This window comes from Phyllostomus discolor, chromosome 10, assembly GCF_004126475.2.
Source record: "Phyllostomus discolor isolate MPI-MPIP mPhyDis1 chromosome 10, mPhyDis1.pri.v3, whole genome shotgun sequence".
Classification (NCBI taxonomy): domain Eukaryota; kingdom Metazoa; phylum Chordata; class Mammalia; order Chiroptera; family Phyllostomidae; genus Phyllostomus; species Phyllostomus discolor.
The window spans coordinates 89,372,983-89,393,014 of NC_040912.2; the positions used below are offsets into that span (position 1 = coordinate 89,372,983).

The 20,032-nt window shown below is 46.0% G+C and overlaps 1 protein-coding gene across 1 annotated transcript in view; it reads left to right on the top strand.

Moving 5' to 3' along the window:
- CNTNAP2 (contactin associated protein 2) overlaps positions 1-20,032 on the top strand; it is a 1,722,722-nt gene that overhangs the window by 1,232,476 nt on the left and 470,214 nt on the right. The gene's annotated exons all lie outside the window — the stretch shown is intronic.

Sequence of the window (20,032 nt, forward strand, 5' to 3'; positions counted from 1 at the left end):
CACCAGTGAGGGTAAATAGTCATCACCACATCATGGAGCTAAATAAATACTAAAGGTCCGGGAGTCGGGGGGAGGTGACATGTGTCAGAGACTTGGAAGCAGGGTGGGAATCCACCGTGTGACCCCCGAGGGCAAGAGCCGCCAGCGGGGGAAGGGCCACAGCAGGGTCTCAGGGCGGGGCTGTCCGGGCTGTCCGGGAACTGTAAGGAGGTCGGTGTGCCCGCCGCGCCTTTCCTACCGTATTCTTTAGGGACATCTGTTTTCCCAAGACACATAAAGTGTTTGTTGGCAAAAATAACATCTATGAAATGACCATTAACCTTGATATTGGCACCCTTCTGCTCTCTTAGGGAGAAGCACAGGCCCCCTGAAAATGTGACAATGAGACAATTAAAAATGCCAGTCAGCCCAGGAGCTGCCCTTCCTGAGTCCCCCTCACTGAGAGAGCCCAGTCCGCTCTCAGCAGCTGCCCCGGCCCCAGCCGGTCTGTCCCACGTCCTGCCACTCGGGTGCCCTCCCAGCCTCCGAGGCCCGAGGCCCTAATGTTTCCTCTCTCTGCTCCGGCTGGTTCTCAGAGAGGGGCTGCTAAGCCGTTAGCTAGAAGGGACAAATAGAACAATACATTTGTCCTTGAAAGGAGGAGTGTCTAACGGGAGAATTGCAGGTGGCTGTGGGGAATGGGAGAGATTCTGTATGGAAATTAGCTCTCTGTCTCACAAAGCAAGGGAACAGCCCTTTCTTATGATGAATCAAAGTGCCCTGATGGTCTAGGTTGACAATATTAATATATGCCACGTGTGACAGATGTACACACATGCAAACACACATTCCATACATACATGCATGTGTGCATGCATGCATACAAATAATGTATATTAAGGAACATGCACATGCTACATATTAGAGAGCTTAGAACATAACACAACAAATTAAATTACATTGTAGTCACCTGGCCCTTGCAGAACAAGAGGAATGTAATTAAATCACCGAGTTTGAGGGAACATCAGCTGATGGCAAAAAAAAAAAATTAGACATCTCACCATACTGATTTGACAGGCAAGTTCAGGTGGGAAACAGACTCATATCTTATGCTGCATCATAATGTCCCAGGAAGTGTCAGTTTGAGGTTTCACAGTAATAAATAATTTCGTTAAAAAGTGCCTTTATAAAGTGCTGGTGTCACCAGGGGAAGGCGGGAACATCACTACTTCCCACACCAGGTGATCGATACCATCCCCTAGCACGTCAGTGGGACGGTGTATGCCTGGAATCTCTAACATCACGAAAGTCTTTTTCGGGGAAAAGAAAATGGGCATGGGTCCTTAAACTCGCATGTGTGTGTATATGGTAGAGAGAAAACAAATTGAAGCAGAAGGTAGCTAGAATTTTTAAATGTCGTCTTTAATAGCTTCACAGCTGTGTCGAGAGCATCCAACAGGGTTACCTTCTGGGGCAGAAACCCAGATCATTCCTTCTGTTCTTGGAAAAGAAAGATGGAAAAAGGAACCAAGGACCTCTTCGCTAAAGAAGTGCTCTCTCAAGACATGTGCTTCTCTCCCACATGCACCCTTCCGCTCTCCCGTGTCAGCCGTGTCCATGAGCCGCCCTGTCAGAGAACTCATTGAACTGATCAGATGAAAATATTGGTATTCTGCACATGCACCAATGGAGGGAAATATCACTTCAATTAGAGCAGTTAAGAAGTCTGAAGCCGTTTTCCCAGCTAGCATTTGGCCATTCCGTTGAGATTGAAGGCATCTGGTACAATAACGGTTCTTATTAATTCACTGCTCTTCATTTTAAAAGAATATTATAAGTCCTTTGTGATGTAAATTGTTTGGGCAAAATATGACGGTGCCTTGTGACTGAAAAGTCGACACATGAGAAGGACAAAGTATTCATGAACGATAACTAACATTTACTGTTTGGCACTTTTTAAATGTTCTCTGTGAGATAATTTTTATTTCTGATTCGTTTTTCTTTTAGCTTTTCCCAAAAGGGATTTAAGTTAATTACTTTTTCTAATGTGACTTTGATATTTCAGTCCCCCAAATCTTCCAAGGAGTATGCAGCTAAAATGCCATTCTAGTTCTTTTCTTTTCCTGGAGAGGCCGATATTAAATATGGGTGTCACACTGGAAAATTCCACCAGAAGAAAAAGTTAAACAAGGCATAAAATTTACATTAGTAACATCCCATTAGTCCATCATCCAGAAGGCTTTTGTTACATGATTTTCATCATTTATGTAATTATTTTGGTGCCTTTTGTGGTCCTTTTTGCCTGTAGGGATGAACCTTGTTGTGCATTTATCTCCTTCAGAAGGTTGTCACTGCATTTGGCATTTTTCCTTCAATATTCTCCTTTTTTGCAAAAGGATGAATTTAGCTTAGTTTAATCATAGTCATTCCTGATTACTCTCTCTGTAGAGAACAACATGAAAGGCACATGATTTAAAGAAAGTATTTGCATTGCCCTTTAAAACCTTTGTTTCATATTACCTATTGATTGTAAAACCAATTAGCTTTGCATATAAAAAATTGTATTGTTTTTTAGCATCTACCACCCTGCACGCCATTGGGAAGTCATCACTGGGTGAAATGCGTGTAGTCCCTAACTTTCAAACGAGAGGTACTCTGAAAGATCACTGCCAAATCAAGGATTAAAGTTGAAAAATATTTAAAAAAAAAATACTCCTCTAAATGATGATTGGGTTTTCTAGCAAAACCCAATCATCAAAAATATTTATAAAATAAATATTTATTTATTCCACGGCCAGGGGACACAGGTCATTCATTAATCAGGGAGGGAAATGCACCCCTGTGAACTGATGCTGGAGACCCGCTATCAGAACTGATCTGCTTCCTATTGCTGCCATACAAATTACCCCGAGTTTAGTGGCTTTGACACAACACAGACTTACCGTCCCACGGATCTGTAGATCACAAGTGTGTGGGGGCACCAGCAGTTTCTCTGTTCTGGGTCTTAGGAGGCTGACACCAAGGTGTTAACCAGATGGGCTCCTGCCCAGAGGCTGTGGGAAGAATCATTCCCAGGCTTCTTTGAGTGGTTTGCAGGATCCAGCACCTGGGGCTTGCAGGACTGAGGTCCCTGTCCCCTTCCTGGCCATCGCTGGGGCTGCCCTTACCTGGTAGAGGCCTTTCCTGGTTCCTGCCCTGCATCTCAGAGCAGCTGGCCTGGAGTCTTCCTCAAGCTTGGAATCTGATCTTTCCTTCTAGACAGTGATCGATCTCTGCTTTTAAGGACCCGCGTGATTCAAGCTCGCCCAAACAACCCAGGATAATTTATGTTAAGGTCTATATCTGTCATCACATCTGCAAAGTCCCTTCTGCCAGAGAAAGCAACATCTGCACAGGTTCCAGTGGTCAGGGTGTAGGCCTATTTTAAGGACCATTCTTCAGCCTGCCCTACACATGATGTGATTTGAGCTGTGCTCCCAGAATCGAATCCATGCGTAGGTTGTATGCCCCAAAGCACACGTAGACAACATAGTTTCCAGGGCTCAGGGAGTGGCCGGCATCACAGAATGGCAGGAAGCCCCCTGGCTTTGCAGGTCGGAGCTAACGAGTACTCTCCTCCACGGTTCGTAACCCCGCCTCCCCAGGGAAACACTCGGATACCTTCTCTCGTGCTCACATGTTCTCAGGCTCCAGCTGCCACCTCGACACGCTCTGTTGTGGCTTGTGCTTAATTTCTAGTGAAAACGTTAAATGGATTTTAAGGAGAAACACCATCACCTAATGCATTGGCATAAGGGATCATGCTTTAGATTACTGTAACAGAATTTCCTCCCCAAACATGAAAGCGTCCGTCACCTTTTATCTTGCTTTCCCTCAAAGTAGGGCGTATCTTTGGTAACCCAAGGGCTCCAGTGAGTCATCGCAGCCCCTCCTGGTGGAGATGCCAACACACGGGTGTCCTGGGGTGGGGTGGGGGACATTCCGATGGGATGGTCATGGGGACATTAGCCTGTTATGAAAACAGTGCTTTAAATTGATCGTTCCATTTGTTAAAAATGCATATCCTCTAATATAATGTGAAATTGATAGAATGCATACGTCTTATAGAAAATAGGAGCAAGCAAATGCACTTGAGATTGAAATTAACCCAGAAACACTTGAAAGGAAATTTGGGTCTTGATGTAGAACTTAAAAAATATTGGTGATGATTCGTATATAGTTTAGTTTATGCTTACAAATGCTTTTTCAACAACCCTTTGGAATTATTGGGGCAGCAAATGATTGCCCTGAAAATGGACAAATAAAAATTTAAAAATGTGTTTTTCCTGTCTTTGCAAGAATTGCTTTTCCCAGTAATCAAAATGGTCAACTGGTGGGGGAGAGCTCTCCTTTACAGAAATGTTAGTTAGCAAGGATAGCAGAAATGGTAGCATTAGAAAGTCACTAATCTGTCGTGTCGATTAAGTAACTGATTCAGGTAACGGTCCTCAGCCATTGAACTCATTAGTGTAAATAATGAGGAAGAACAAGACAACAGAGGGACCAGTTTTTTTATTGTGACCAGAAGTAAGAAACCAGGACATGTTTCCCTCCTAATGGAATGTAACATAAAGCACACTGCACCCTCTATGGAGTTGCTTTGTCAAAAAGTTGGACCTCAGTCTAATGGAGCCTCAATCAATACTTCCAGCCAAAAGGGAAGCAGGGGGGAGAAATACTTAAATGACAACAATGCAACAAACAGAAGAATGAGGGGCATTTTATAGGACAAGTGACAGTTTCTGTCTAAATTGAGTGGCACGGAGAAAAAGGGAGGAAGACAAGGGAGGAATTGCTATTGATTTAAAAAGAGACTTAGGAGATTTAACAAATGTAATATTTGGATTCCCTTTGGATCTTATTTTTTAACATATCAACTATGAAAGGACATATTTGAGATGATTAAATTTTAATATGGACTGAACATGATACAAAGACATCATTAATATTAGGTGAGATATTATCAGTTATTTTGTAAGGAAATGTATTTTTAGAAAAGGCTACTAAAGTGTTAAGACATGAGGCCACATGTTGATGGGATTTACTTTAAAAATCCTCAGCAAAGAAAAAAAATATATCCAATATAGTGTAAACTTGATAATTATGGGACCTAACTGACGGGTGTATGGGGACTCTTTCTACCATCTCCCTTTCACCATATATCTCATAGTTATAAAATTTTTCAATTAAAATTTTTAAAAATCACGTCCATTTAGTTGTATACCTTAGATCTGTTGACAAGTATTTTAACAAAGAGCAGTCGTATCACCGGGCTGTTGTTCTGCAGTGGTGTGAGTGGGCATCTTTATTTTATTAAGGATCATCCTCTTAAATACTGGGTTTTTTGGTGGGTTTTTGTTGTTGTTGTTGTTGTAGTATTAATCTAATTTCCTTGAGGCTCTGTAGCTGAGGGCCTATGTTAACTGATAAGGCTCTTTCTTCTTTGAAATATCCGTTAATAGACAGCCCTCCATTGGAAACACCTTAATTCTGCTAATGTAATTTGTACGCTGTTCTACCCTCTTCCAAGATTTGCAGAAACTAATCCTGTACTAACAAGGGAACAGGAACAGTAATTGATCATATTTGCTGGCCGTAGAGAGAAGGGCAGTGATCAGTCTTGGAAGACTGCCTGAACGAACACCAAGTGATGGATGCCACGCTTGCTGTACCTTCTCTGGGTAGAGGCGAGAAAGACCCTGTGTGTTGGCCACCGCAGATGGCAGCGTTATTTGGAAGTGTTAGGTAGAGCCACCAGAGGGAGATGCTTTCTCCACTTGCATAAAAACTGCAATTCTAGCCCTGGCTGGCGTAGCTCAGTGGATTGAGCGCAGGCTGGGAACCAAAGTGTCCCAGGTTCGATTCCCAGCCAGGGTACATGCCTGGGTTGCAGGCCATGACCCCCAGCAACCGCACATTGATGTTTCTCTCTCTCTCTCTCTCCCTCTCTCTCTCTCTCTCTCTCTCTCTCTCTCTCTCTCTCTCTCCCCCCCCCATCCCTTCCCTCTCTAAAAATAAATAAAATTAAAAAAAAACCAAAACTGCAATTCTAGCTTATCCCTGCATTTCTCCCCTGAAAATTTAACAATGCTAATTTTAAGTTGGTGTCTATTTTTTCCCAGTGGTTAATTATAGTCCTCTCTCTTTATTAAGTTTCATTTCTCCAGTCTTAAAAAAAAAGCACTATTAATAAAATGGCTTACAGGCTAAGTGAAAATAAATCTCACTTTCTTAGGAGACTCTGCCACTTTCTTCCTTATAGTCATAATTCCTATTTTCAGAGAAAGGAAAGGAAGAGAAGGCAGCTTTACATTGAAATAATATCCTTCAAGGTACATTCCATAAATGGGTAAGTCAAACAGAACTCCTATTGGGTTTTGTGGCATTCTTCAGACACTGAGTTCAGTTGCTTGATGTTTCTTGTGTCTCTCTGTTATACAGAGCACTTTTATTTATGGGTAGTTTAAACTCTGGTTAATTCAGTTTCTGGATACAAGAAGGGGCACTTCAACTTCAAGTTCACCCTAGAATTTCAGTCATAGAGGTGAGACAAGCAAAGGAAGGCCCAGGCCCCGTGAGGGATGTGATGGGGAAAGAATCCAGTCCCAGGTCCATGGTGCAGGCTCCTGAAGGTCTGCTGCGCACTGCACCGGCCCCAGAAGGGAGGTTAGGACGCGAAATGCAAGACTCTGTGCGGCCTCCCAATGGAGCCATTTTCCCCCAGCTCCCGGCAACCCCACTTTATCATCTTCCTTTCCCCAGCCCCAGCCAAATCACCAAGTTTCTACCCCGGGCCTTGATCCTCATTATTTAAACCAATTCCCTTTCATTTAAATTGTAGGTATGTTCCTATTAGTTTACACTTTAAAATAGTATCTTATTTTTATTGGAATATAATCTTCACATAGTAAGTTACAGGCTTGGGACATGCAGTTTAATGTTTTGGCAAATGCATGCACCTGTGTTCTGCACCCCTGTATCATGATGATGGAATTTTCCATCAGCCTGGAAAGTTCTTTCCTGCCCCTTCCTAGGCTATCATGCCTTGCCACCCAAAGGAAACCCCTGGACTATTGTCTATCAACCTAGATTAGGTTCAGCTATTTCAGAACTTCACTAAATGGAGTAATACACAATATACTCTTTGAAGTCTGCATTTTTGCTTCATCATAGTATTTTTGAGCTTTGCCCATGTTGCTGAACAGTATTCCATTGAATGAATATATTCAGTTTATTCATTTATTTTCCAGTTCATAGGCATTGGGGATGTTGCTAGTCTTTTACTATTATGAATAAAGTTGCTACGGACATTCTTCCATAAGTCTTTTGGTAGCCCAATTTTTTAAAATCCCAGCCAGCAGTGGAATTGCTATGCCGTAAGGAAGGAATGTGTTTTCGAGAAACTGCTCAACAGTTTTCCAAAGGAGGTGTAACTATTTACAAATTCATCCAACAGGGGAAGGCCCCCAACCCCGCATCCTAGGTTTTGCTTTCAGTGGTTTCAGTTACCTGCAGTCAACTACGGTTCAAAAATATTACATGGAAAATATTAGAAATAAATAACTCATAAGTTTTAACTGTGGGCTGTTCGGGCAGGAGTAGCTGTGATGAAATCTCGCGAGACCCTCCGCGTCCACCTGTGGACGAGAGTCAGCCCTTGGTCCCGTGGTCGCCACGCTCTGGCCCCCCCACGGGCTCCTTAGGCTCGCAGCCGCCATGTTGGTGGTTGCGTGTGGCTGTATCGCGGGGCTCGTGCTCGAGTCACCCGTACTTGACTCACTCGTGTCCCCCGTGAGCAAGAGCAGCAATGCGGGCAGCTCAGGCATGCCAAAGAGAAGCCATGAAGAGCCACCTTTAAGTAAAAAGGTGAACGCTCTGAGGTTGCTAACATCGGCGCAGCTTCTAATCGTGAACTTGTCAAGAAGGAGAAAGCAATTCGTGCTCGCTTTGCCGTGGCAGCTCATCCCGCAGAAGCGACAGCCACAGTGCAGGGTACGTTCCCAGCTACGAGGGAGGAAGCGTCGCCGTTGTGGGTGGAAGACGTGAACGGCAAACCCGTGCAGCGTGTTGCACGAGAGAGCGAGGGGTCCCCGGAGAGGAGTGGCCCTGGGCCGTCTAGTATGAGCAAGGGTTGGTTACACCAATTCGGGAATCGGCTTGGACTGAAAAATAAAAAAATAAAATTACTGGAGGGTCTGCGTCTGCCAATGGAAAAGCTGCTGCCACATTTCCAGCACCGTTGAAGAGAAAGGCAGGTCTTCCGTTGTGATGAAACTGGAATTTTCTGAAAGAAGGTGCGCAGTAGAACCTACCTGGATAAAAGCGCAACGGAGGCGCCAGGGCATGAAGCCGGAAGGACGGGGGGAACTCGGGTACTTACGTGTCCGTGCTTCAAGGCACCCAGTACAGCCGGGCTTCGTGTGCAGAGCGGAGAACTCGAAATGACCTGCCCGTGTTCCTGCAACATCATCGGGGAGCGTCGGGGCAGCTGTCTGCATAAGGAACGGTCCCCCGGTGCCTCCCAAGAAGGGTGAGTACAGACAAGAAGACAGTTTGAAAGAGACCCCACTCACGTAATTGTTATTACAATATATTGTTACAGTTCTATTTTATTATTGTTGTTAACTTCTTACTGTGCCTAGTTTATCAAAAGTTAAGCTTTATTATAGGTATGTACGTATGTATAGGAAAAAACATAATATATTCAGGGTTCGGAACAATCTACACTCTCAGGCATCCACTTGGGGTCTTGGAACGTATCCCCCACGGATGGGGGTGGGAGGACTACCATAGTGCCAGCTGCTCCACCATTACCCGAATTTGGTGTAGTCAGCACTTTAAATTTTAATTTCACTCACTCTAGGGTGTCTGGAGTGGTATGGCATGGTGGCTTTAATTTGTTCTCACTTACTGGCTAATGGTTCTGAACAGTTTTTGTGCTTACACAAAACTGTGTAACATACATAGTGGCTGTTACGTATCTTTCTTTGTTAAATGTTCCAGTCACTTGTCTGTTTTTGGTGGTTCTTTATTATTGAGCTATCCAAGTACTTTCCTTTGGATCTAAATCCTTTGATATATAGATATAATTTCTGCTAGTCTGTGCCTGTCTATTTTCTTAGTGATACATTTTGCTGAAAGATAACATGTGTAAGTTTTCCATTCTGATGAAGTCCAGTTTAATGGTTTCTTCTTCTTTTGCTATCCCTGCTTTCTCTGTATTAGCTAAAACATCTTTGCCTGCCCAAGGACACAACGATATGCTCCTATATTTTCTGACTCATCTCAAATTAATTTTTGTATAAGGTGTGAGCTGGAGTTCAAAATTTATTTTTTTCTATAATAATTTAGTTGTTTCAGAAACAGTCATGGAAAAGTTAAAATTACATTTCTTGCCCCATTGAATCCCTCAGGTACCTTTGTTGAAGATCAATGACCACAAGGCTGTTTTATTTCTGGGATATGTGTCCCCCTGACCTACTTGTCTATTCTTGTGGCAGTGTCATGCTTGGTTAATGACTAAGCTTTATATTTATAGTGAGCTCTTTAAGTACCACTTTGGAAATGTTTCCAAAATACACTGTTGAATGGAAGAGTTTGCATATCAATGTATATAGCACGTTATTCTTATGGAAATAAGAGAATCATCTTTGTGTTTTACTGTGCATTAAAAACTCGGGAAGAAAACAAAAGATACTCATGGCTCTACTGAGAGTGGTTACCTGTGGCAGGTAGGGACGCATGGTGGTTGGAAAGCAGTGGGGCAGGGGTATGAAGAAGAATTCTCATTATATTTTTAAACAATGTGACTGTATTACTCAAAAATCTAATTGACTTTTAAAAAAACTAAATAGTATGGGAAATAGATTACCTTCTCAGAGTCTATAAAATTTTAAAGTGAAAATTCATTGCATTACTTTCAGGTTCAATTATATTTATTCAGGCCTTGAACTTTGTTAATATCTGATTTATTTATTCAGCAAATATTTATGGAGTGCCTGTTGCGTGTCCAGCAATGTTTTAGGCCCTAGGAATGTAGGCGTGAACAAAATGGACATGTTCCATGTGTTCATGGCCTGCAGGTTCTAGAGGAGAGAGAAGGATAAATGGTAAACAAAAGAGGTTTTTGGCTGAACCTCGTTAAGTACTCTGAGTGAAAGGAAAACAAGAGGACGAGGCAGGCAGGCACGAGATGTGGGCTCTGGAGAGGACATGGCTTATGGGCCGAGGCTCAGTTGCCCAGAACGAGCCACAGGTGTGAAGAATCGCGGTGGCAGGGAGGGGGGACTTCGCAGGCGGAGTGAACCGCAAGGGCCTTGAGGATGCACGTGGCTGGAGAGACGCAGGAGGCGGGCTGACAGGTGCCCGGGTGGAGAGAATGAGGCACAAGGGGACCATGGAGGTAGGCAGGGTCTCCGTCAAGCAGAACTTTGCAGAACGTGATGAGGAATTTGGATTGCATTCTGTGTGCAATGGAAAGCTATCGAAGGCTGTTAGAAAGTGGGGGGAGGAGTGGGTTCAGTAGGCGCTGGCGGTGAGGAAGGAAGAAAATCAGAAATTATTATATGACGTCCACCAAGAAAGGCACGGGTTTGAAAAATAAGAAAGCCCCTGCCTGTTCCACCAGAGGATGGAGAGCTGTCCACCAGATTTACTGCCGTGGAAGTCCTCTGCGGTCTGATGTGACCGGTCCTGTGGCAGGCACCGAAGACAGGCCAGACATGCTGGAAGGTGAATGGATTCTCTGTATTTTGTATCCCTGTTCTCATCACAGAGAGAAAGAGAGAGACAGAGGGAGGGAAGGAGGGAGGGAGGAAGGAAGGGGAGAGAGAAGCAATAAGTAAGAGAAGGAGAAGTAGAGAAGAGAATGAAAATGTAGTCCTTTCCGGTGCTCTATAAAGGCAGTAAAAGCACAGAAACGTCGTGTTGTATCCAGAAGGGCATGTCTGTGTGTTGGTTTAGCACCTTCGGTACACACGAAAATCCTCACAAGGAAAGCTGCTTTATAACAAGGTGCCCTTAGTGTTTTAGTGACTAAATCCCCATGAATATATCCAAAAAGACTGTGTTGTATATAATCTTACCCTGCTGGAAGTAATAGTATTAGAAACGTCACTGGAATTTTTCACCCAACTTCTAGGTATATTTTAGGAGTGTTGTGTATTTTCCATATTTCTCAGACCTGTCCGATTATTCCAAAGCCATCTCCTGCCCCCTGTCCACCCTGCTGGCCCATGTCAGCAGCATTAACAGCCCCGGAGTGATTAAGCTGCGTCATTAATACTGACCTCAGGAATTGTGTCCTGGTCACGGACGCTCCCTCCTCAAGTGGACACCAGATGGATGTTTGATGCTGAGGTTGTCAAAGGGATGACAGCCTGTCACTAAGACAAGATTTTCAGTCAACTGTGTGGCTGGCATATAAAGTGTGAGGGTTTTATTGGGGCACTTATTACTTACAAAAATGATATGTAAATTTAAGTATTTTACCACTCATATTTGCTCTCCATCACCTCTCTAAGAGACGAAATTGGATACAGAAAGTATATATATTTCTGAAGATTTTATTTATTTATTTTTAGAGAGGGAAGGCAGGGAGAAAGAGATGGAGAGAAACATCAATGTGTGGTTGCCTCTTGTGCGCCCCCTGCTGGGGACCTGGCCCGCAACCCGGGAATGTGCCTGGACTGGGAATCTAACCAGCAACCCTTTGGTTCACAGGCTGGTGCTCAATCCACTGAGCCACACCAGCCAGGGCCAGAAAGTATATTTTGGTGGAAGGGCCTGTTGTCATCTCCTATTGGTTCTGGATGTAAAGCTGTTTTCACAATAACCCAGAGCTTTCCAAACTCTGTGTTTGGCACCCTCTGTTCACAGCCTCCGCCGAGGCCGTTGTGGGTTTAACTCTAATGGAAAATAGTAGGTCCTTTCCGCCTCAGCTTTATACATTCCACTTTCCTTTCTCCTCTACGGTGAATTCATGGGTGTCCCCCCAGTTTTCGGCGTCTGAGGGAGCCTTCAGTTCTCGCCCCTTTCTTCCGAAGCCTGGATCGCAAGAAACTCCATTGGAATCAGCGAGCTGTCCTGTTGCTGAAAGCCATTAGTGCCGGTGTTGTTAATGACCCGCCCGGGTGAACGTGGTGATTTGAGAGGCAGAGTTATTCCCCGGCCCTCCCTAGGGCCTTGCTCTTAGACGAGTTTCCTGTGCTGTTTACTCCTCCAACATAAAGAGTATTAACCACTACCCACCACACTTCATATATCAGCGCATTGAATTAAGTAACGAGGAGCTTAACACATAACGCCACATTCCAGGTGTGAAGCCGCCCACCCCGAAGAAACGGGGCACCCCTCATTTTAGCCGAAGGAAGTGGAGTAACATTGTTTTCCTCTGGGGACTGGAGGATGAGAGAGGCATAGTTAGATTTCTTTTAGGAACTATACACATTAGAAGGAACCTACAAAATCAATACCAATTACTTGCGAGCAAGGGCTGAAAAATCATGGGAGCTATAGAGTGCGCACACAGGTGGCCGGCTTAAAACACAGGACATGGGGCCTGGCTGAAAGCTCTTGTGAAATAGAGGCAAAGTAGCAAACTTCCTTTTCACTTTTTTTTGACAATTTGGTATTAATTCGTAATACCCAACAATTGTTATACAGAAAAAGAAAAAATACAGTGCAGTGCCAAATAACTCGATGTAAGCAGAATATTTTCCTAGCTCCCAGGCATGACCAGGGTTTGTGTTGTCTTTCTGGTGACTGCCAAGGCGCTCGGAAGGTGTGCGGGGGGGGGGGGGGGGGTGCTTATCTGCACCGACCAGCAAACCCTCCCATTCAGCACCCAGGCTCCTGCCTGCCCGTGTTACGTGTTTATGCCTCAAGATTGTATTGAGCAGAAATTCACTCCGAGCGGCTTGGTGCAGCCTTTCGAGGTCTAACTGTGTGGTCTCTCTCTTTCATTCAAAAGACTGAAATGATGCCTTTCAAACTCCTGGATTTCTTAAACCATTTGAGATTGAACAGAGAATAGAATTTCTTCCTTTCTCAGTATCTTCCGATGCCTCAGAGTGGGGGACCTGTGTCTGTTAAGGTGTGGACCCAGAAACCTAACCCCCCCAGCCTGGCCACAGTGGAGAAATCCCGAGGACCTACCAAGTCTCTCTAGCTTCGCTTGTTCAAGTCCATGACCAGCTAATGGATGAGTGTGTGCGTGGGGGTGGGGTGAGAATCTGTAGAAGCCCTCATAGGTTGCAGCCCTGCTTACCACATGAATGAGACAAGACAGAGTTAGCGCCCATTATTCAGTCTCGTGTCAGAAGGACAGAGTCTGGGGACGCCTCTGTCACCAGCAGAAACACCGCGGAAGGCATCCTCTGGGTCCCCTCGGACCACTCTTTTCCCGGACTTCTGATTCTGTAAATGGAACACTTCTAGAATTCTGCATCCTGTTTGACATTAGTTTAACTTCAAGTTTCCTGTAAGTCTCAGACCACTTAATTTGATTCTTATCAAGGACGCTGTCTTAATTTACAGTTTAATATTAGCTGGACATGGAAACTAAGAAATGATAGCCTGTATTCTACATTTGACCCATAGACATATCAAATTCACATTTAATGACTCTAAAGTAATCATTTTGTGTTGGTCCCACAAGGTCTTCTTCTCATCTCCTGTCAACAGTGTCAGTGAGACATCAACCCACACCACTGACCAGTATAACCAGCCATCTCCGTCACCTGACGGAAACCTCTGGGGTGGATGGAAATTGCTTGGAAGTTTTTCTAAAGCAAAAAAATATATAGAAAATGTGTTTATGATGCTCACTGGCAAACGTGGAGAGAATGTCCCATTGCAGGAAAATTTAATGAATCCATTTGGTTCTTCCCCACCATCATTTAGTCTTTTCAAGAAATAAGAAAGAATTATCATTAAATGGATATGTGCTTCTGGTAAAAACTAAGTAAGTTTTAGGGGCTAAAGTATTTGTGAGTAATAACTTCAGTTATTGATGAAGTTACTGACGAAACATACTCTGGCGCTCAGTGCCTGCTGTCTCAGCCCTTCCTTGGTGGGGAAGTGGGTGGAGCCAGGGCCTCTGAACCCGCCTGACTGCCCCCTGAATCCTGTCAGGCCCCTTGGCTGCGTGGCTTTGGCAACCCGCTTATCCCCTAGGGGAAGAACTTACTAAGTGGTTGTGTAAATTGTGCATAATAAATGCTTAGCATAGAGCCTGGTACATAATAGCACATAGTAGGTGCTTGATAAATAGTTGTTGAATAGATGAATATTTTTGCTGTAAATAGAGTAGGTCACTGGATTTACTAAAAAAAATGGAAGTTGTAAAACTTCTCAAGTGCTAACCTCTGTGTGTTTAGTGGAGGAAAAAGAGGAGAGATTTGTAAAATGATTAACTATGTTATTTACATTTGGGTTTGGGTTTTTTTTTGCGGGTATACCCAAGCTTTGAATTGTGAGTTTGGGGATCTTAGATCCACAGGAAAAACAGATACATAGTTTCCGTATTGCTATGTCCTTGGAGACTGCAAGGAAGTGGAAGAAAGGGTAAGAGAAAATTGCTGACCAGCTGTCCTCCAGGGCAAGGCAAGTAAGCGAAGGCCTCCCTGGGTTAAACCCACCATTTGTTTAATTGAAGATAAAGCACGTTTGTGTTGCTGGAGAGTAAAGGGGGTAGGAAAGATTTCCTTGAAGAAAGTGCCCGTCCTGCTATTCTTGTGGTTTCTGATATGAACTATGCCTTCCAGACAGCCTGTCCTACAGGGGAAAGAGAGGGATTTGTTTGACATCATTCATGAGTAAGGAAGCAAAACTGAAAGAAAGGGAAGAAATGGATGAATGGACTGTGCCTATTTCAGTGTGTCAGACATGAAGACATGCTTCGTAGCGACACATTGTGTCCCAGAGCTTTGCTCACTGGGACTCATTCCCTACAGACGCACAGTCCCTGCAGGGCCAGGACATTGATGACCACGGTTAAGACAGGTTCACGGGGCAGACAAAGCTGGGGTCGAGTCCAGGTTCTCTTGCGTCCTAGCTGAGTGGGCTCAGACGGTCATTGACTTACCTCTCAACATCAGTCTCCTCATCTGTAAAATGAGCCTCGTAGCGGTGATGTACGGAATCGGGGGTTACTGTGTTCTTCCGTGGTATCTCTCACACACGCACGTTGCCAGGTTACTTGGGACGCTTCCTAAAATCAGTCCTGTGTCCATTCGGGTGGGGAGGTGGCACACGAAATGATGGGCATCATACGATAAGTGGAATCTTAATTTGATGAAATGCGTGAAGCTATAAAGGCAAAGTGCTCGTCACAGCATCTGGGAAGCAACAAGCAAACAGCACATGGTTCGGGGCCGATGTTTACGCTGCTTGTCATTGCGTTGTGCCTCACACACAGAAGCAGCGTCCCTTTCCCCGTAAATACCCGCGGACGCTCCGGCTCGTATTAATGCCATCCGGAACGCGCTTCGTGAAAGAGTAATTGAAGTCTTAAATGTCCTCGTTTCGCTAATCATCTAAGAGAAAGTACCACAGCCTTCTAACATTTAAAAAAACAAAACAAAAAAAAAAAACTATGCCAGTCTGTGAGTCCTGAGCAGATGTGACGCACTCAGCACTGTGCTGGGCACCAGTTTTTTGTTATTTTTCTAGCAGGACTTTCATATGATTTAATTTCACCACCGATGACATTACCATATGGCAAGTTCCCCATTTCCTCTAAAACGATGTACTGAGGCCTCGCTGGGTCCACGTGACTGGACTCTCTAGGCTGGATTTTTCTCAAGGTTTCTTTAGGGCATCAGAACGTGACGGAGATTGTTGTTCAGGTGGCCGTCTACCAACGGCATGTGAAACCCGGTCCGCTGGAGGGAAGAACTGATGGGGCGGAGCAGCAGATGGGGAGGCCTGTTCAGGATGTGCGGACTCGCTCTGGCAGAATCGGTCATGCCACAGGGGTTGGTGTCCGTGGGGTTAAAAAAATGAACTGAAGCAGACAGCTGAGTTTCTGGGAAATTAATGTGGGCTCGCTCTTCAGAAATAGTCTTGATTAAGTGTCAATAAGACAGATGAGCTAATGGTGCTGAATTAGGAGTCTCAACACGTCATGTTTGTCAGTGATAATGGCTCCGGTGCTTGCTGAGTGCCAGGCACTTGCTACGCATACCTCATTCGTTTCTCACCAAAACCCCACGAGAGAGGCGTTTTTTTCCCACCCTGCAAATGCCGAAGCTGAAGCTCTGAGTAAGTCGATCAAGGTCACGTAACTCCAGGTCCCAGAGCCAGCATCGGAACTTGTCGGTTGGACTCATGAGCAGTAACAGCAACTGTGCTGCGCTGCCTTCCAGTGGTGAACGATGTGATAGAAGAAGAATTAGAAGAGCAGATGGTCAGTTTGCGGGGAGCCGGAGGTCCGTTCCTCAGTAACAGTTAGAGCGGGCTGTGACGTCAGGATGGGGCCTCAGTCCTGGTGGGAAGGAAGTTCCCAGCAGCCACAGCTGCCACGTGGCCCCAGGGAGGCAGAGGCTCCCAGAGGTGCCCCATAGAGTCTCGTGTCTGCCCTCCCCTGGAAATTCTCCCAGCATCCTGGGGTCACACAGATTCAGAAGGCAGTCTTTACAGGAGCCCCGGACAAAAAGACTCCCAGGGACCCATTCTAGTGAAACGCACTCCCTGGGGCACTCGGCAAGCGTGCGGATCCGAGGTGGGGCTGACTTGGCGTATGCACGCTCTTCAGAACTGCCGGGGAGACGTGAAGAAGACACAGTCATTCCAGCTCAAGTATCTGCCCTGCTCTGACCTTGGGGCGAGTTCGGGGAACGGGAGGGAAGCTGCGCTGATGGGTGGCCTGCTGTTGGCCGGGCACTGGAGGGCCGCACAGTGGCTTGCGGGAGAGAACAGACGAGGCCGAGCGCCGGATGGGCACCTCTCTGCCGTGTGCCGCACTCGCGGTGACACTTCATCCCGTGTCACGCCCTCACACGGCAGCAGGTTCCGGGCGACTGGGAGGCTGTGCAGGCTGCTCAGGCACCTGTCCCAGAAGCAGGTACTGGTGACGAACAAGCAGTGAGCAGAACATGAGCCCGTGTCCTGAGAAAAAGAGCAGAAATGGCAAGTGTATCCCCTCAAGGAAGTCAGTTTCTTTCTCCAGTTTATTTCCACTACCACAGCCTTGCCACCCGTATGAAGATACCACAGAAGTCTTCGCGCCCTCGGGAAGGGAGAGGGATTCTCACTAAGTATGACAGTGAGCGATCTCTTCAGGTGCAGCCGCGCCCGGCAGTACAAGAACAGCAGCTGTCTGTTGGGTACAAACGTGAACCAAAGCTGTAGGTATTGTGTATTGTAGATACCAAGTTAATAACTATCAGTAATGAGCTGCCGTAAGACGATGGGACTGTGAATGCACAAGGCATACGTTTAAGGCAAGGCGGTACATCAACAAGCTACCATACGCTTGTAGTTTGTAACAGGAAAAACGATTACATGCTGTGACCTATACCTTAAAAATGTGTACGGACTGAAGAAATCGAACTCTAAATAGAATTTCATGAATTTTGTGGCACAAACTTTTCATACTGGGGGGCTCCTGAAATTGGAAGGTCTTGGGCTCAGTGACAGGTGGCAGTCCCCTTCCGCTGGGTGGCAGGTGTGGTGTAGCAAGCACTGCTTACCTTCACGTGCACACGGAAACCTGCAGGAGGCCTGCCCGCGTTGAAAGGAAAGTCCGGAGACAAGGAGGGACGCATGTTACCCCTGAGAACTGAGTGGCGTTCAGTGCCCACGGAACCGACTGCCCAGGGGCAGACGGAGGAGGCGGTGCATCAGCTGCGTGTGCCAGCATTCGGGCGTGGGGGGGCGGGGGGTGTAGCTCCGTGTCACTCACTGCCCAGCAGCTGAGGAGCCCTGGCACCAGCGCGTTTGGCTTCTTCATAGATTTGTTTAAAAATGCGGCATCCACTGGTGTTTTCAGGGGGTAAAGATTGGTGATTTAAAACTTGCTATATATTTAAAGTAAAAAGAATATTAATGACTCTGAGTCAAAACATGATTGAAAGAGCCAGGCTCAACGTGAAGAAAGTTTCAGAAATCTCTTAACCTATTTCTTCTGCTTATATTTTCTTTTTTCCATCTATGTGACCAGTGATTTTTAAAATCTGCATAGAATCAAGTCAAAATGAGTTCTTCAGTATATCTCAAGTTTATTTTTATAAGTATTTTTAAAAAATCTTCAGTAAACATAAATAAGGTTTTCCAATAAGTATAAATTTTTCAAGTGATGAGGTGCATCGAGGTAGCCTCTTTGGCAGTGATTGTCTTAGTCTTCTCATAAAACCGGTGCAGCAGCTGCCGCATCACAGAGCCGGGGAAGTGCGGTGCATCAGAGGGTGCCCGAGCAACAGGAGGCGGCGGGTGAATCCAGGGAGGTCAGCCTGGAGGTCAGGAGACGGGGGTTCCTGGCTCCATTAGGTAATTAAGTGGCTGAGTGATCTGGAGCCAGTCCCTCATCTCTCCCGACCTCATCTGTGGCCGGAGGAGCGGTGCCTGGTGATTTCTGGGCACCGAGCGAGAATCGGCATTAGGAGGCAGCCAGATCGGCCGGGAACAAGAGCCCACCTGAGGGATTCCGAGGAGGAAAGCGCGTACTGGAGGGAATTGACGTTTACTACGGAAGTGGGGGAAGCACGGGGACGACTGAGGGCAAGGCAGACCGCTGCTCTCTCCGACCTTCCCCTCTGGTGGCCAAGGGTTAGACACGGCCTCTTCCCCGCCCCTGGGTCGGGGGTCGCGGGAAACTTCCACCAGCGGGGGAACTTCCCGAGGCTCCAGCCAAACCTCGGAGGCCACCAGCCCCTCACACCCACCGACCCCTGCTCACACGCGGCCTTCTCGGCACTCCGCGGACCTCACACAGGGCTGCCCGCCGGTCCGGAGCTGGTGCCGTGGGGAGGCGCCCCCGACAACACCTGGCGCACCGGAGCAAAGATTCCTCCAGCACACCGTCAAAAACATACGTACTAGTTTAAAAGTAATCAATACCATAGAAAACCACAGTACTTCTCACACCACCCCCTTCCCCTCGAGCAGTGTTTTAGGACAAGTGGGGCAAAGAGACAAAGTGAAGAATTGAAGCCATTTTTCTTGCCTGATTGGCCAGAAAATTGTCTCATCTCTTTGCTGTACCGTCTGACTCTGTATAATGATACCAGAAGAAAAAAATTGCGTGCGGGTATTTTTAAACAGCTGGATCTCTGAGAGCACCAAGAGAAGTAGTCAGCAGCAGGTCACGTGGCAGAGCCTCTGTGTTCCTTCATCCCCTTGTCAGCGTGTCCACGGGGCGTGTCCTTGATGTGAGAACTGCCCGGACACGGTTCCGTAAGCACCCACGGTGAGGGAGCACAACAGGACTGGGACCCCAGGCGTAAAGAGACTCCCCAGCCGGCCGCTGCCGCACATCACCCGAGGCGGTGAACGGCGCGGGTCAAAGCGGGTCGGCGCTCACGGGCAGCGCGGTGCACAGCACCTCTGTGCCGCGCACACCCCCTGCTCTCCGGCACGGGGAGCCCGGGAGGTTCCGGTCCCGCTCAGGATCTCGGCAGGTGGCCCTAGAAGTTGTGGGCTGAGTTCATGGCAATCGCTTTAGCTAAAAACCGTTACAAGACTGAAAAAGGTTAACTAAAAACATGTCTTGTATTTAACCATTATCCCACCATTCAGATTTTGACTAGGCGATTGTTCGAGCCGGTCCCAACGGGGGATAATTCCAATGAAAGCAGGAATGTTTCAGAGCATATGAAATTTTGAAGATTACAACAAAAGTATCCATGCACGAAAAAAATTGAGATGGGGGTGGAATTTTTATGTGTTGATAAAGTATGTATTTTTAAGTATAATAGATGGCTTCAGTGACAGCATAAAAAATAGAAATCCTTACTAATCCATGTCATGTGTACTCTTTTAAAAACCGTCAACGTTAAAATCACTGAAACATCAC